Here is a 19185-nt window from a genome sequence, read left to right on the forward strand (position 1 = left end):
ATTATTGAATCCTACTTTACTCCAAAAGTCTCTATTGTTGATGAAAAAATTTGAACCCTACCTTTCCCAAGATACTGTATTATTGACAAAAAATTTGAACCCTACTTTACCCCAAGACACTCTATTGTTAATAAAAAATTTGAGTCATACTTTAGTCCAAGATACTCTATTGTTGGCAAATTTGAACCCTACTATACTGCAAAATACTCTATTCTGGTGTTTCTAGTGTAATTGTTAATGATTGAGACACTTTACTCTTTTATATAATACAGGATGGCTCATACATATGTATATGATGTTTGACTGTCTTTAGTACTTGTAATTCTGGACAGAAAGTTTTGATATGGCAAAATTGTGTAGCGTGAAATAGGCAATAACGGTCACTGGACTTAACACACGAACTACCAAAGAGGTCATTTTGACCCCTCAACGTCATTCATCATTCATCATGTTCAATTTGAACATTAATTAAAATATGCTGAACATGTCACGCTACTTTTCTTCTCTCTAATCAGTGTTGTTTTATCCTAAATATAGAATCTGAATTATTATTAGTTTTCTTTAAAATTGATGATTTACTTAGGGGCGTCATTTTGACACCTATCGAATTTTTATTTTTCGTGGAGCAATGGAGATGAATTATGTAAGTTTAAAGTGTTTCTGATTTGAAAATTTAGACTGCTGCTGTTTTCGGAATATCATGCTCACAAACAGGTTTGAAGAAATAATGAGATCAATAAGGTTTTATCTCAAAACCCCGAGAAGCGAAAAACACACAACTGACAGGTTTTGCTTATTTTCTGATATTTGGAATCAGTTTATTGAACATTCCCAAAGGTGTGGAGCCTGAGCCCCCCGGCCCCGGAGTAGATCCGCCACTGGTTGAAGCTAATGTGGCTCTTGAAGCATATTAATTTTTATATCCAGTCACATCAAGTCTTGGTTGCCAAAGGATTCCTAAATTCCAACCTAAAAAAACATTTAAAACATAAGGGGTCATAATGACCCCTTTGGTAGTTCTTGTATAATTAATATCTTGGTAGTTCTAGTGTTAAAACTGTCAGTGAATGCCAGACGGGATGGTGGAACGGTTGTCTCTAGAGCAGCATATGTTGTATTCTGCTACAAACAATTACGCGGAGGTGAGACGGAAGATGGCAGTCGAGTTTGGAGGAAATTGTAGTCGAGATTGGAGACCAAACAGGGACCTTTTAAAGGACAAAGAGAACCAACATCACATACGCAATTTAACCGAAGTTATCACAGAAGAGTTCCACAGGATACCAGTACGGGTCTGTCAAGCTGCTTGTGACAGGAAGCTATCACACAAAAGATCCACAGGATACCAGTACAGGTCTGTCAAATTGCTTGTGACAGGAAACTATCACACAAAAGATCCACAGGATACCAGTACAGGTCTGTCAAGCTGCTTGTGACAGGAAGCTATCACACAAAAGATCCACAGGATACCAGTACAGGTCTGTCAAGCTGCTTGTGACAGGAAGCTATCACACAAAAGATCCACAGGATACTAGTACAGGTCTGTCAAGCTGCTTGTGACAGGAAGCTATCACACAAAAGATCCACAGGATACCAGTACAGGTCTGTCAAGCTGCTTGTGACAGGCAGCTATCACACAAAAGATCCACAGGATACCAGTACAGGTCTGTCAAGCTGCTTGTGACAGGCAGCTAGCACACAAAAGATCCACAGGATACCAGTACAGGTCTGTCAAGCTGCTTGTGACAGGCAGCTATCACACAAAAGATCCACAGGATACCAATACAGGTCTGTCAAGCTGCTTGTGACAGGAAGCTATCACACAAAAGATCCACAGGATACCAGTACAGGTCTGTCAAGCTGCTTGTGACAGGAAGCTATCACACAAAAGATCCACAGGATACCAATACAGGTCTGTCAAGCTGCTTGTGACAGGAAGCTATCACACAAAAGATCCACAGGATACCAATACAGGTCTGTCAAGCTGCTTGTGACAACCTTGTTCTTCATCAAGAGGCATGTATCGATCTGAATGGTGCACTGGTAGCACATGCCATGGAGAACAGAGATTAAAATTATTGTAAGGAAAGGTATGAGAGTGTTGGCAGTTAGCACGAAGTGGACTGCTTTCGAAAAGGACGCATACGATTATGAAAGTTGAATATAGATATAGCATGTGCAGAAGAACGTCGAATGGGTTCTGAGTGACCTGTACAGGGCCAACAAGTGAAGATCAGACGAGGATAACAGAACGACGATTTGCTAGGAGCCTACAAAAAACTAGGATTTAAAGTTCAATTTAATAATTTCCGTGTAGTTAACGTACTGGGAACATATTCGGACAAGGGCGCCCATGTTGCGATTTCCAGAGGGGGGGGCAAGTATAAGCGACATTTTAAATATAGTTTCAAATTTTGCGGTAACTATTCTAAAAATTCTATTGGGTGTTCGATCTTCTGAAGTATAATTTCCTCTACGGGGGGAAGGGGGCAAGCGCCCTACCTTGCCCCCCTTGATGGCCCCCCTTGTATTCGGATGTCTTTCGCCAATAAAAAGTAGTCCATTTTCTTTGCGATACAGGGAAAGTACTAGTTACGAACCTGAACTTCATTCAGGAGTCACCTACGAATTAAAAGAACGAAAGGCAACTCTCAAAACATTTTCCATAGGCAGTGTCACTGTGACTGCACTTCGTGCTGCAGATGTCCGGACTGATATTGACATTTCTAGTCTATGAATTTAGGATAAGATCCATCTGAGGCTGTTCAAAGATGTTGCTTCCGGTGCAAATTTCACAATGCACAGTGTCAAATTAAACCTAGCACACATCGAGTTAGAGGAGGACGATGAAGAATGTTTGGAAGAGGACTCTGACAGTGACGAAAACTGGAAGTGAATGATCGATCATTCTTTTCATGAAACTTGTATTTTTTTTTTTTTTTGTTTGTTTGTTCGTTTCCACATGCCATATCTATTTTCAACTCTCATAACCATATGTGTACTTTTTGAAAGCACTTTGTCCCAACTTCATTCCAACTTCCAACAGAGAGTAATGTGTCCTTGTTCAATTTTATGTTCAAGTTATGTTGGTAGTTTTCTTTACCGCAGTCTTTGAAATATCATTTACATAATTTTAGACCACCCTGTAGAATAGCAATGAAAACGAAATTAAATTTATAGTTTGATCTCCCCTGCTTAGAACCTTTAGGCAAAAGAAGGCGGATTATTATTAAGAGACTGCCTTACTAAAAAATAATACAAAATTTACCATTTTTCTTTTGCTTGTTTATTCATCAGTGAAAGGAGATAATGAAATACAAGTTACCACAATCATAGATAATGCTATTCTACAACAGAAAATATGAACCTGAAGAATGTTCAGTATTGCCATCCATAGAAATTACAGGGTTGCCAGAAAAACAATTTCCCTAAAATCTAAGTTAATGCAGCGAATAGAGGAATAAACTCAACTGCATTTGGTTACGTATCATATTGTTTTGGCTTCCTGTGAACTATTTTTTAAAATAATAATTGTATTTAGTTTGTAATAAACCAAATAGTTTTAACATACAGTTATTAAAACTAAATAATAATGTTAATTAAAAACTAGTTCACAAGAAACCAAAACAACATGATACGTAATCAAATGCAATTGAGTTCGTTCCTCTACTCGCTGCATTAACTTAGATTTTAGGGAAATTGTTTTTCTGGCAACACTGTAATTTCTATGGATCGCAACACTGAACATTCTTCAGGTTCATATTTTCTGTTGTAGAATAGCATTATCTATGATTGTGGTAACTTGAATTTCATTATCTCCTTTCACTGATGAATAAACAAGCAAAAGAAAAATGGTAAATTTTGTATTATTTTTAGTAAGGCAGGCTCTTAAGGCAAGTAAATGATAATAGAAGAATTGGTAGAATGAGAATCTGGACGAAAATTTGAAAACCATGATGTTGGAGTGCCTGAAGATCGAACCAGGGACCCTTCTCATCTGAGTTCAGCGCTGTACCACTAAGACAATGTACCCTCATATAATATAGATTTTTCTGATGACTGAACCATTTCCTTTAGTATGATGGAGACCCTGAATGCAAGGGGATTTTTTTAAAAAGGGAAAAGTCTTAACTTGGAGCGAAGTTTGACGCGGCAACTTTCGGAGAGGGAGACAGAAAATATGATGACTTACACTTTAAAAAAACACTCCTCAAGCAACGAGGAAGAAGGAAAAGGAGGGGGAGAGCAGACAAGGACTTTAAGCAAATGTCTCGGAGGGTAATTACACAACACGAAGCATATCAAATGAAGTACAAGGAAATTAATTTGTTATGTGCCTGAATGCTTACTTTTCCTAATCTCACACAGTCAGGCTTGTGTAAACATTTCCCTTTCGCCCAAGAACAGAGACGAAAATTAAGCAAATATTCTATTTCGTTGCGGGGACAACGAGCAAAGAAGGACCCTAATTCTTTATATTCTACCTTCTCGTAGAAACTGTGTCTACTTTATTAAATTATAAGGTTGTTTCTGTCGCCTTTGTTGATGTAACTACCAGTGCTGTCACCAAACAGTATAATAAAAACTTAATTTTGAAGATTGGGTAATTGAAATTTCCAGAACACGTTACATGTTCTTTTAATCAAGAGAATTTCTAACTCCGTTCTTACATCTCTACTCAACTCAAAATATGTGACTATGGATGGCATCATTACTTAAGGATAAGATACAAGTGAAAGGTGCACGCGGGAATATGGAAGTGAACGATAGTCAATCATTACTTAAGGATAAGATACAAGTGGAAGGTGCACGCGGCAATGTGGAAGTGAACGACAGGCAATCATTACTTAAGGATAATATATAAGTGAAAGGTGCACGAGGCAATATGAAAGTGAACGACAGGCAATCATTACTTAAGGATACGATACAAGTGGAAGGTGCACGCGGCAATGTGGAAGTGAACGACAGGCAATCATTACTTAAGGATAAGATATAAGTGAAAGGTGCACAGGGCAATATAGAAGTCAACGACAGTCTATCATTACTTAAGGATAAGATGTAAATGAAAAGTGTACGCGGCAATATGGAAATGAACGACAATCAATCATTACTTAAGTCTAAGATACAAGTGAAAGGCGCACTCGATAATATGGGAGTGAGCGGCAGGTAATCACTACTTGAGGCTAAGGTACAATTGGACGGTGCACGCTGTAATGTGAAAATTAACGACAGTCGATCATTGCTTGAGTTTAAGATCCAATTATTAATGTAATGAGAGCATTAATCATAGACATAAAACTGATAAACGGAAATGATATGGGAATAACAAGAGAGAGTTAAATTATTATATGAATGGAAGATAATCACTGACAACCTAATTAAAGGTTAATCCCCATATGAAAGAGTAATATAAGGGTCAGATGATCGACGTGTGCGGAAGGGTTAGTTATAACGTGACTAAGAGACTCTTATTAATGTGAGGGTTAATCATTATGTAAATAAGCTACCGATATGATCATTGATTATGTGAATGAGAGAAAATCATTCACGTGATGCTTAATAATGCTACGAATGTGAGACAATCAACAGTGTGAAATGAAGTAAATTAATTCCAATGTGGTAAGTGAAATTTAACCATGACACACACACAAAAAAACAGTCACGAGGCAGAATTAATCATGTGACGTGACAGAGAATCATTACTGTGAGAATTAATGATACCGTCAGAAACAATCAATGAAGTGCGAATTAATTAAATGAGAGAATAATTAATGAGGGTTAACAATGATGTCAAAGAGAATCATTGACATAATTAATGAGACCTAAGGTAAACATAGGTTCATCACGGCATAACAGAAAGATAGTCATGACGTGAGGGCAATTATTAATGTGATAGGTCACCATGCTGTCAAAGACTGACGAGAGAGTAAATAAAGGTTATTCGTAGCAGGTGCCTTCCATTTCAATTCAGGCAGAGCATGTACCATCACCATCTCAGATATTGTTGAAACTTTTTTTTATATCAACTAGACATGTTTTTAAGAGACCCATATTTTTTTGTTTTGTCGAAAAAAATTTTCCCGCCAAGTAATGGGCCATCAAAGACGGGGAGTACAATTTATGAATTGTAAAAGACATGGAAAATGGTCAATTTCGGAGCCTCACCATTCGGCTATGGAGACAGGTAGAGTTATAATTCTTGTTGTGGTATGTACATAGGGATATAAATAAACTATATTTTATTATAGTTTGGTTTGCGCATGCGTATCTTTTTGTACATAAATTAACAAATGAACGTCAACTTATCTGAAAAGTCGAAGTTTGCGAATTTTTTTCGAGCACTTCCGGTTCGAATTTTAAAATTCTGTTTTCACGGTTGGTAAGACCTAGTTACCCGCTTTCCGAAAAAAATTTTGTATCGCTTCTGTGGTCAACCGTTTTGTCGCAAAAAATTCGAGAAATTGTAAAATTTTCAAAAATCGCCATTTTTGGGCGCCATTTTCTCGAAAACACCATTTTTTAAAATTCTGAAATTTTGTCAGATGGTTCAACTTTACCTGAATAATAAACACACCAAATATCATTCTCGACCAATGCTTCATGGATTAACTGCAGCCTTTTAAAGTTAGCAAAGTTTCGCTAATTTTGATGTCACAGTTAGCAACACTGGGAACAATGAAAGTGCAATGATTTGATGATGTTTGTGGTTCACATTCATTAAATCAAGAATAAAAGGTTTTCTTGGCTGGTTTTTTATTATTTTGAACAAAGATACTCTCTGAAATAGTAAAATGAGCACCCCCTACTCCTCCGTTTTCTTAAACTGAAGTAATCTGAGGTGGAAATTACGATTACGAAACACACAAATTTTAAGTTTACTTGAAATGGCCATCCAATGAATTCTGATGATCTATAAAAGGCCTAAACTATTACCTCAGTATGATTTGGAATGCTCCAGACAAAGTCTCAATTAAGTGCGATGTCATTACAGTGATCGAAAAATGACAAAAAGTTTAAAAAAAATCGAAACGTTTTCTTACGCGTTCCAAAGAAATTTACTGAATTTTAAAACAGAACAATCCCAGCATAAAAATAGGTCACTCGGAATTTTATAGTATTCGACTAAAGTGTGTCAGTCTGCAACCTGAGAGGGAAGTGTGTGTGTGTGTGTGTGTGTGTGTGTATTGTGCAAATTTTAAGTTAGCTGCTACTGCGTTGCTACAAATCAAAGGTGCAACCTGTATTGAAGCTGTCATGAGTGACCTATTTCCTTTAGTAGTATGATCCGTAGAAAATAACAGCTATCTTCTTCAAGAATGTGGTGAATGTCCTGGAGTGGAAGAAATAATTGTGGTGTCTTTAATTATTGATCCTGATGAAAATGAAAGTGATTACATATGCCATATGGGAGAATAATGATCTCGTTAAAAAAAAAAAGAAAGAAAGAAAACTGTGCCACTTTCCGTTTTCGTATCGTACATTGCTGGTTTAACTGTAAGAATTGTAATTCATGACTACATCAAGAAAACCCAAAGAGAATCAAAATTGCTACCGAAAGCATCGTATAAAATTTCAAGATACAAATTCTATTTTACTTCATGTGGACTTCGTTGAAAACTGGACTGTTATTCTGCAAAGTGCAATTCAGAGTTATCACCGAAATATGAAACAATTGACAGTTTTGTTGTAATAAACGACGATAAAACACACGATTCGGCTCATGTACTCATAGTCACAGACAAGATTCTAAACATACTCGAAGAAAAGCGCAAATATATATATAATAGAAAAAGGTTTGAATGCGTGAAAATAGGTGTCTACAATTTCCCAAACCGTGTCAGTGATTTCTGATGGTGCTGCATCCCACTTTAAAAATCGCTTTCAGATGTTCGAGATGCAGACAGGTCCGATAAAGCAGTGTTTTTGCAGTGAAACCGGCCATGCAAGGGTCTCTGCGACGGTAGTGGAGAAGGGGGGGGGGGCAAAGAATGTGGCAACGCGCCATGGCCTTAGGCTAAAACAGATACACAGTATTAAAACCGCAGAAGAAAAAAATGAAATGAAAGTTTTGCGTTCCTCGGTTATGCGAAAGGAGACGGTGATTATGAGAAATGAATGAAATGGTGGAATGCAGAACGGCACGAGCTGGGATTGAACCAGGGATCCCAGACACCCAAAGTGAACGCTCTACCACTGAGCCACCGCGTCCCCACTAAAACCACAGGAGAATTCGTGAGTATAGTGCAAGTACAAACTCCGAGTATTACTCTCGTTTTGTTATCTGGAACTGAATTCGACGATTTCCGGAAGAAAAAAGGGAAAGTATGTGACCGGTAACTGGTATTCAACGAAGTTATCTTTGGCTTTCTGAAAATTGCGAAGTTTTTATGGCAGTAACGGGTCACCATGAACTAACTTCATACTTCCCCCAAAATCGAACTTTTGCAATTCAAAGTGTAGATTTAAGAAATCTGCAAAAAGGAACTTTTGTTATATACATATATGTATGATAACCAGTGGTGCGTAGCAGAAATATTATGAATAAATCATGCATTACGTGAAGTTTAAGTGCTGTTTATGCTTCCACATGAACCTTCAGCAGGGTACAGGTTTCCAGAAGAGCATAAGAGAAGTGAAAATAAGTGTTTTGTGACTATCGACAATGTGCTACGTATAGGGGCGGATCCAGGACGGACTTCTGGGGGGGATTGTAATACTGCTACTTAGAGCTACTTTTAAGAGCTCCAAACTCTGGGATGGGTTTTATTTATATATATATATAAGAAAGTTTCTTCTTCTGGGGGGGCGGCAATCGTCCCCCTAGATCCACTCCTGGATGAGTTATGAGTGAAGCAACATCTATTGGAGCACCTGCACGGTTACATGCTATTAGCAAAGAAGACAACAACCAAGCAAATGATTGGTCCATGTAAAAAAAAAAAAAAAAATAATAATAAAAAAATAAAATAAAATAAAAAAAATCAGTGAAATTTTGTTTCCGAAGACCATTTTAAGTAAGTGAACTTGAAATTTGTGTGTTTCGTAATCGTAATTTCCACCTCAGATTACTTCAGTTTTAAGAAAACGGAGGAGTAGAGGGAGGCTCATTTTACTATTTCAGAGAGCCTTTTTAATCAAAATAATAAAAAAACAGCCAAGAAAACCTTTTATTCTTCATTTAATGAATGTGAACCACAAACATCATCAAATCATTGCACTTTCATTGTTCCCAGTGTTGCTAACTGTGACATCAAAATTAGCGAAACTTCGCTAACTTTAAAAGGCTGCAGTTAATCCATGAAGCATTGGTCGAGAATGATATTTGGTGTGTTTATTATTAAGTTGAACCATCTGACAAAATTTCAGAATTTTAAAAAATGGTGTTTTCGAGAAAATGGCGCCCAAAAATGGCGATTTTTGAAAATTTTACAATTTCTCGAATTTTTTGCGACAATACGGTTGACCACAGAAGCGATACAAAATTTTTTTCGGAAAGCGGGTAACTAGATCTTACCAATCGTGAAAACAGAATTTTAAAATTCGAACCGGAAGTGCTCGAAAAAAATTCGCAAACTTCGACTTTTCAGATAAGTTGACGTTCATTTGTTAATTTATGTACAAAAAGATACGCATGCGCAAACCAAACTATAATAAAATATAGTTTATTTATATCCCTATGTACATACCACAACAAGAATTATAACTCTACCTGTCTCCATAGCCGAATGGTGAGGCTCCGAAATTGACCATTTTCCATGTCTTTTACAATTCATAAATTGTACTCCCCGTCTTTGATGGCCCATTACTTGGCGGGAAAATTTTTTTCGACAAAACAAAAAAATATGGGTCTCTTAAAAACATGTCTAGTTGCTATAAAAAAAGTTTCAACAATATCTGAGATGGTGATGGTACAATTTTATATTTTTTTGCCTGAGTTGAAATGGAAGGCACCAGCATAAGAGAGAGAGAGAGTTAGTCATGAGGCGAAGCATTAATCATATAACGTAAGAGACGTGTTAATGTGAAAGTCATTCGTCGTCGCATAAGATCTTTCTTTTTATTTGTTATTTTCACGTCCTTCGATTATGCACCGTTAAGCAGGGTTGAAAAAAACATGATTTTTTTTTAAAAAACAAAAAGAACGTTTTTTATGTTTAAAACATGTTTTTTTGTTTAAAACGTTTTTAACGTTTAAAACAAAGTACTTTGTTTTAAACAAAAAAAACATGTTTAAAATGTTTATTTTGTTTAAAACAATAATCTAAATAGGCATATATATATTACATTTTTTTAGGTATCGCTTGCCATCTATATTCAACCGCTAGATCAAATTTCGGGAACTTCCCTAATCTCGGGAGAAAGAAATCGGGAATTTTCCGATCTCCGTTCACAGAATATGTAGTTTAGTTTCTTTGTGTTACGTTCTATCAGGGCTTTAAACTTCAATGGCTCAGTCTTAAACCTCAAATTAAGGCTGGAAGATGGTTTTGGTATCAATTTATTCCTGAAAGATGCAGCTTTGCTGATGTGCATTTTATGTATGTGGAAGGAGGGTAAATATCGTGTTTTTTTTCTTTTTCAACAGTTTTTTGGGGGCCCTTTCCCTCTTGGGGGATAGATTCATAAAAATTGTTACATGAAGCAATGAAGTAGGCCACTACATGGTAATATCGTGTATTTGGACTTCTTGCTTATATGGGGGAGCAGGGAGGGGCCAAAGTTAGCCAATTTTTGGAGTTGGGTGAAGTTGTTTTTTAAAATTTTTCTCATCAGGTTTTGGCGGGTATTTCTCCCCTCTTTGTGGTACATCCATAAAAATTGGTATGTGAAGCAATGAAGTAGTCCCCTACATGATAGTAACCTGTATGTGTACTTGTTGTTTATAGAGGAAGATGGGGTCAAATTTGGTTAATTTACATTTATTTTCGGGACGATCCCATATAACACAAGATATATTTCACTGAGGTGGTCTAGAAGCATAATTCTTGTTCGTATACATGATGTGTGCAGCAAAAATGATTTGCATATGGACATGGTACTATAGTGGGGGAGGGGAGAGAATGTCTAATTCAATGAATGTTTTTCTGCGTATATATTTTTTTTAAATATTTCCTACATAAAACGAATTCATTACGCAATGGCTACCATTTCTTATATTATTGTCACAAGTATGTGGCCTACACATTAGCATCATTTTGTCAGCGTAGGGAGACTGCAAGGGTTGCCAGGGCCCCGCAAAGTCAATATTTTCATATTTTTAATGATTTTTTATGTCTGTTCTTTTTCTACAAATACGGCGGGAATTTCACGAATGTTACCTCGTTGGAATTTGTGGTCTATAAGCTTTCCAATGGTGTATAACTCATGACTCTGTGATAATTAGGGGGGTCACCAGAGCCCCGAATATGAGAGTCTACCGTTTTGTTAAAATCCCTGGCGGGTGTCTAGAGTTAATTGTGTTGTTATGCCGTAGTCACTAATCATTATTAGCTACCCATGTTGCAGATAGAAATGTATCTTGAAAACTGTTTAGTTAAAATGTCATTTGCTCCTTGTAGGCTAGTCACTGTTCTTTTGTATGAGTTGTATTGTATTTGTCAGAGTATTTATTCTAACATATGATGTGAGAACTGTTCATTATTATGGAAATGATAGTGATCAAAAAATACCCAAGTTTTGAATTTGTGAATTTAGATCTTAGAATAGTGTATAGTGTGTTTAACCTCCATTATTCTTGGAAATTAAGAAATGTTCAAATACTTCACTTGAATTTCTGTTGGTTTAGTTATACGCACATTGATGTGCAGAATTTCGTTCAGTAATTGCTGTTATAATAAGAATATAACTCTGCTTGTAATTTACTCCATGCACAAATCCTGCGGAGGATGGGTTGTTTGTTAGAAAATTAAATTAGATTCTTCAATCTGATATTTTAGTTGTTTTAAACATGTCCAACCAGCATCGAAAAAAAACACGTTTAAAACAATTTGTTTAAAACGTTTAAAACAAACTGAATAAAACAACAGCCCTCGTTTTAAACATGTTTTAAACACTTGTTTTAAACATTTTGTTTTAAACATATCAACCTTGCCGTTAAGGGAGGTGATAATGAGATGGATTATAATGCTGGAACGACGAAAGTGGGAGCAAATGGGAGAATCCACGCTCATTATGTTTCTTTACCACAAAGCTCACTTGATGGAAGATAGAATCGAACCAGGGACCTCACGTGCTAGAGATGAGTGATCCACCACTGAGCTACCTCATCCCCTCATGACATAAGAGAAAAATAGTCATGAGGTACGGACAATTAAAAGTGTGAGAGTTAGTCATGCTGTCAGAGACAATAATTAACAACTACCTAGATAAAGGTTAATCGTGACATCATAACATATAAGGGGGAGAGAATCATGAGGTGAGGGTTAATCATGTGATGTATTAGACATTCCTAGAATCAAATTATCATAACTCTGAAATTGCAATTTTACAAGTAAGCCAAACAAAATCGTTATATCTAAAGAATGTTGATTATCTCGTCTGTTTTTGAGAATTGTAACGTTACTTCAATATGTATAGTAATAATTATTGAAGAGAAAACCTTTCTTAATTACATACAAATTGCAATTATTACACGTTAAAATTTGATAATTTCAAATCTATTTTGAGTTACGACAGCATTACGGCTAATTATGCTTTTACAGACAATCATTGACGTGAGACTGAGTTAATTCATAGCATAAGAGAAAGCACGTCATGAAGTCATGGTTTCTCATGTGACGTGAAAGACGTTAATGGAAAATTAATCATTGATGTAAAGATAAATAAAGGTTAGTCATGAATAACAAGAAGAGAAAGTAATGAGCTGAGGAATAATCATATGATATTTGAACAACCATTGTGAGAGTTGATCGTAGTCTCAGAGACAATCATTGACGTGGTTGTTGGTGAAGGTTACTCGTGACATAAGGGAAAAGCAAACATGAGGTGAGAATTAATCATGAGATGTGAGAAACAATTACTAATGTGAGAGTTAATTACCCTGTCAAAGACAAAATTCACCTCCATGAGTGAGAGATAGCTATTAACACGAGAATTAATTATTGTGTGTGAGAGACAGACAACGACCAATATAAGGGGGAGTGAAGGTAAATCACAACGTGACTTTGGATCTGATATAAATTTATTATAAGAAAATATCTTCGGTCTAAGATTAATAATATTATTCGTACTATAACAGACATTATTAATTAGTTAAGTATGTTGTAGGTGTCAGTCACAACTTGTATATTTATTATTAATTTGGCTGGTAAAATGGTTCCCATTGTGTCTTGCGCCGCAACACACATTATAATTGGCCAACACTGGCAGTCTTATGCATGAGACGAGACAAGAAATAAGGTTGCCTCGTCTCATCTTGTAATGTTTTGTAGAAATATCGTCTCGTCTCCATTTTCAAATAATTTCTGTCGACGAAACGAGACAAAAATTAAGGTGTCTCCTCTCGTAATGTTTTGTAAAAAATATCGTTTCGTCTCAAGTTTCAAATAATTCTTATCCACGAGTCGAGTCAAAAAGTAAGGTTTACTCGTCTCATAATGTTTTGTAGAAATATCGTCTCGTCTCGATTTTTAAGTAATTCTTGTTCACGAAACAAGAAGACGTAATGCATCTAGAAGATGTAATGATCTTGTATTTTTCTAGAAATATAGTCTCGTCTTGATTTTCACGTAACTCTTGTCCATGAGACAAGACAATATTTTCTCGTCTCTTCTAATAACGTTATTTGCAAAATTTTTGCCCTGGCGTTTTGTCTTCATTTCATGTGTAAGTTATCAGAGTCCTTAGACGTCACGAAGAGGTTCACGAAACATGTAATGTAACAACATTTAAATCATATTTATTATTGGAGCATACGAGTGTGTAATGATTTGCATATCTTTGCTAATCATTGTATTCGTGTAATCACTTTATCGGGCACGGTGGCTCAGTGGTAAAGCGCTTATCTTTGGTGCGTGGGGGACCCTGCTTCGATCTCCGACCAAGTAAGTTTGTGGTGAACAATATCTTTTCTCGGGTACTCCCGTTCCCTCCTAGGACCGCGGTGGCTCAGTGGTAGAGCGTTCACCTCTGGTGCTTGGGGTCCCGGGTTCAAACCCTGCTCCCGTCAAGTGAACTTTGTGGTGGACAAACACCGTGTGCATGGGTTCTGTCAGGGTTCTCCCGTTTCCACCTCACTTTCTTCATTCCACTATTTTCATTCATCTCATCACCATCTCCTTTTAGCCTAACCGGCATAATCGTGGGACGTAAAACTCAAAAATTTCATTTCATTTTTTCCGTTTCCTCCTACATGTTCATTCCACGAATTATTCCATCATCATTCTCTTAATTTATCATCGTTTCCGTTAGCCTAACGGGCATAATCGTGGGATGTTAAACGGTAAAATTTAATATAATTTGAATCACTATCAATTTATAGTTTTTATACTATGAAATCACGTAACATCAAAATAGTGTCTGAGATCTAAAACTTGCATGAAATGGTGTTACGCAGGAGACTCGAGAAATTTCTAATTTTGTCTCGAATTTGCAAATGGACTTCTCATCTCAATTCTAGTATCGTGGGCAACTCTTATCATTGGTCTAGACCAATGGTTCTCAACCTAATTCCTATCACGATCCCCTTTTTATCACATCCTCTCGCCAGCGATCCCCTTATAATTTCTGGTCTGTAATAAGCTTGTGTGAGATTTTTAATACACCTATTGCGGAGATTTTGCGATATCCATCTATTGCTATAATAGTAGAATCCATTTCTTGTATATAATAGATACAGTAACTTCCTTAAAAGTAAATGGATTTAAATTTAATTTGATCAGTTTATTGATATTACAAATATCGAATCCGATCTGTCATACTGTTTCAAAATGGAGTCTGTTTGATAGTTTTAAAACTGCATAACTCTCTTAATTTTGGGTCATATGATAAAAAGAAATAAAATGATTTCTAATTTTGGTTTTTTTTAAAAAAAAACTTGTACAATTGTTAAAAAAGTTATTAAGTATTTTAAATGACTTTATAATGTGAGTCACGAAGATTGAACCGGACATCGCCGCAGTCGTGAAGTCACACCATGTTAAGGTATCTCATTAGCTGTCAAATTTAATTGTATTTCAATATGCAGTTCTCATTAGTTTAATATCGTACCTCTTTCATTTAAATTTAGTTTTAAACAACTCTGCACCTGTTGAAAATGTTTAGCAGACCTATTTTTTGTTGTTCTTAACAATATGTATAAAAACAAAAATATGCGTATCAGAACAAAATTCAAAATAATATTTAAAAATATTCTCCAGTATTAGATTCTAATTACCTTTTCCATTTATCTTCTCGACCCCCCCAAGTTGAGAAATCTTCCTCTAGACCGTATGTGTAATCATAGTTTTTCTCTCGCATTTTCGTTAGACAAAATGATATAAGCAAAGGTCTTAAATAAATTGATATAAAATAAATTAAGAGATACATTTTTTAAGGGAATAAATGGAAATAACTAAAATTGGATTAATCTTAAGTGTGAAACATTATAGGTAGTGTACTAAAGGCTTGAAAAGTAGAAAGAAAAGGGGGAAAAGCCAAGACGTAAAAAATCTCCCTCTTGGTAGGAACTCCCGACCGTAATTTTCTTGATGAATTTTTTATTCAGTTGCCGTAGAGCAAGTAACTCACAGAGTCAACTCCCAGGACCAGTCGTGTCTGCTGGATAAAGCTAAAAGTCTTCGTATTTAATTAATACGGGCTTTTCATTGACATTTGCTTTAAATTAATTACATCTTGGCGACCTTTGCCATCAAAATTAATGTACAGAAAGAAAGAAAGAAACGAGAAGGGTGGACCACGACGACGACGACGACGATACAGCAAAAAAAGGAAAATCAATGCAAAAGATGGAAAACTCAAACAAAAAACGGACGGATTGCTTTCCTGTTGCATATTCTTTTCAACAGATGTCACTAGTCTCTATATCACGTGATAAATGAATACTGTATTGTTATATTTAGTATTTTAAACAAGAGAGAGACTAATTTGCAGCAAAATTAAGTTTCTTAAATCAATTTTATAAAAGTACTAAACTATTTTAAAATTTCTATAGAAAGAGATGCGGAAAGCAATGAGAAGAATCCGTTGTTTCTCTTCCGATAGGAGAACTATTTCTGTTCGGGATGCACATAACGCGGCGGAGGTAGTCTTTAACTCGCGAGTCTAGCTTTCGAGTACTTTCAGTTTTTATGTTTTCGGTCTTTAAGATTATGAAAGTCAGGACGTACAGTTAGCGTGGATAGAGAGTTCAGGCTTGCCAACCATACAATAATTTAAGCGCTAATGCTGTATACGATAATAATCTTGCGATAATAGGTGAATCTGTCTTTATATAAATAAAAAGGAAAGTGACTATATTTGTGACTTAATACTTCTTGAACCGCCCGACCGATCTCGATCAAATTTGCCCCATAGATGACGTTCGCACCTGGAATGGTTTTTATCATTTCATTTTGACGGTGCAACTTAGGACAGAGGGAGGAAGAGATACATAAAAATGATCGAAAATGACCGATATTGGTGAACTGATTTTGAGGTTAATGTTTAGTAACCGAGGCTACATGACAGGTAGGCCTACTGATTAACGTGGAATCCGAACCACATGAGCTCTCGCCGGGAATCGAACCCGGCTCTACCACAAAACTCACTTGGTGAAAGCTGGGATCGAACCAGAACACCACCCACCAACGGTGACGAATTCTAAACAAAAATACGTAAGATTTGTAACCGTACTGTTCACTGTTGCGTGTTAGTTATCAAAATGAAATCTTGTTTCGTTGTGTCGCGTGAAGTATGTGCTGATCGTACTATACGAAACGCAAATGATTAAGTTTATCAATACCAAACGTGAAAGGAAATTGAGATAGTCGCTGACAACGAAATCGTCATCATCATCATCATCATCATTATCATTGGTATCTGTCATTATTGGCAAGTCACTTGCTGCAAATGAGAAACTTCCATGCTCCATGGTCTTCCGCTACCTCTTCTTCCTCACGTACGATTTAACTGTTTCGATATCGTCCATTAATTGTAGTCTCCTTCGCCTCTCCCTCTCTTTCTTGCGATCATGCCTTCTAAAACGTTCCTCATGATACCATTCCTTCTTAGCCAATGTCCCAACCAGTTTCTCTTCCTCTTCTTAATAATGTCTAGAATTGTTATTTTTCTCCCTTACCATTTCTAACACCATCTCATTCGTTTTCCCTCTCGATCCCAGCTGGAAATTAAATGTTTGGAACATAGATAAGCGATTTTACGTTCTAAGAAGAAAATACAAATCAGTGATATTGTACGAAGCAAAAATCGATTATGGACAGAAAATTAAAACCATGTTGATAATTGCTCTCAACTTACTTTGAAAGATTTGTTTTCTCCTGAATAACGGAGACTCCTTAAGAACTTGAACAATTTCACACTCTTCATCTTTATTGCTGTTCGTTGTATTCATGTTTTACTGTATTCATAAACGCTTTTTCATTACAAATGATTGCTACTGCACAACTCTTCTCTGCATTTGACAAAAACGTTATTTCCAGCATGGCATCAGCTTGAACATTCCATCAACGGTTAATTTAGTGGCAATGTAGAACCTGACACTATATGCAACCAACACGACACTGCAGTTAATGTGGTTGCGTTGCGGTCAGGGTACGCAACACGGTTTTATAAAGCACGGGATTAGGGATTGCTCTATAATTGTGTCGCCTAATAAATTATTACAAGATGCTCGTAATTTTATGCAAAACGAAACTAACACTTTCTCCTACTTATATCTTAATTTCCTGCTATTATTAGAAATAACTAACTTTAATTTTCTTTTGGTATTTGGTACTACAAATGAAAGGGTTGAACCATTATCTTCTTCAACATTAGCTTCATCGATTTTGTAGCTAACATTTTACTTTTGACTCCAGAATTAAGTTGAATAATCTACGTTAGTATTTTATTCACTAGTTAACGAAAAAGTTAAAAGTAAGCAAACAGTTCTGCTTTTCAATACTTTTGTTTTGGTACAGAAGCAAGCAAGATTAGATCTACGGGAGAGTAGTCGGTAAGGCATCCACCTCGTAACCGGGTTCGATCTCCGGCATGGGCGGGAAATTTTTCTTGTTGTACCCTTGTTCTAATGCCGCTCTGAGGCTCACTCAGCCTGTTTTGGAAATTATCTGAGACAACTTGGAGAGGTAAAGAAGGATTGGCAGTGTTCCTGAGTGCCGATTTCAAGAAAATGTACAGCCTTTAAGTATGGAGCACACAGCCCTCAAGTCTGTCGTACAATGGGGCGGGAAGGTGGCGTAACTATTTTTATTTTCTTATTTAGTTAGTTATTTTTACTTTTATAAACGGAATTAGGAATTAGATTTTTGAGTTTTCGGCATCTATGGGCCGTCACACTCATGAGAAATGACGTTACTTGGCGATCACATTTCCCGGGGAATTGGAAAGGGAGAAAGCAATGGGGATGGAAGGAAGCAGTCTGGGATCAATATATTAGGTATTATCCCGGCATTTGCCTGGTGTGAATGAGGAAAACCTAGGAAACCCTCAATCAGGATGCCTGACTTAAAAAAAATTGTTACACCTTTCCGACCGAGTATCCCCACCGGGAATCGAATCCAGCACCGCTCGCACCGTCAACGACTACGCTACGTGAAGACAGTACTTTTATAAAAGTACGATTATCCCACATTCTAAGTTCAAGAAATACCTTTTTACAAGAAGATTCAAATATTCTGTTTGGAAAGCCTAAATGAGAGCTCTGTCCGCAAACTTAAAAGAAATAAGGGTGTACCGTACATGTTAGTAGAGCCAAGCTTGAGTATCGTTGATAATAGCGAGCCCGAGCTCGAACGAAGTGCAAGTTCGGGTTAGAATTTGAGATTAATAAGTGCGAACTCCCTTTGAGAATAGTGAGCCTGAACACGAGTGTGCACCCGTTACAAAATGGGTAACTTTAGACCTATAACTCAACATGGAATCCTAACTATATTGCAAGGATCCAAACGTCATCACATACTATAAGCGACATATTTTTACTACGAACATGTGTTTTAACGATTATAAACAGTGACAGACGACAGGCGG

The sequence above is a fragment of the Thermobia domestica genome, chromosome 4 (genome assembly GCF_964235325.1).
Source record: "Thermobia domestica chromosome 4, izTheDome1.hap1.1, whole genome shotgun sequence".
NCBI lineage: Eukaryota > Metazoa > Arthropoda > Insecta > Zygentoma > Lepismatidae > Thermobia > Thermobia domestica.